Genomic DNA, 588 nt, shown 5'->3' with positions numbered 1-588 from the left:
TCATATCTTTAGTCGTATCTCTCTTAGGGCGGCCCATATTAATTCACCTGAAACAAATAACACTTTCATTAGTACACAGACTGAACAAAAAACATAGAAAGCCAAACACACAGCAGAAAACACATGTTTGAGCTTTATTAAGGTTGGATTTTGGAGAATGATTGCTTGATTTAGAACCTGGTGATGCAGAACACGTAGCAGATTTTGCAGGTTGTGCTTTAGGAGAAGAATCTTCATTCTGAAGAGGAGATCTACGGCTTGGTGACTCTGTGTTGTTTTCGAACACACACTTATCGGCAGGCCATGCTACAAACTGCTTAACAGAGTCCCTAAGGTAAGTCATCTCAGGGCTAGGTCTCCACAGAAATATATCAGGAACATGAACCACATCCACAAAAACTTTGACTGCATTTGGTCCTAGAGGCAGATTATCCACCAAAGCTTTCGGTTCTTGACACTGCCAACGGCCTTCAGCAACAATTTTTTCATCAGTAGACCACGGCGATAAAAGTTTGCATTTGTTCAAAAAAGTGGAATTCGAACTCTACCATAGAAAGACAATATAAACATGTTAATCAAAACAGCCAC

The 588-nt window shown here is 40.1% G+C and overlaps 1 pseudogene; it reads right to left on the bottom strand.

Moving 5' to 3' along the window:
- LOC106338105 overlaps nt 1–588 on the bottom strand; it is a 10,808-nt pseudogene continuing 10,220 nt past the window's right edge.

Source organism: Brassica oleracea, chromosome C1 (assembly GCF_000695525.1).
Source record: "Brassica oleracea var. oleracea cultivar TO1000 chromosome C1, BOL, whole genome shotgun sequence".
NCBI lineage: Eukaryota > Viridiplantae > Streptophyta > Magnoliopsida > Brassicales > Brassicaceae > Brassica > Brassica oleracea.
This window is presented reverse-complemented; position numbering and strand designations above follow the sequence as displayed.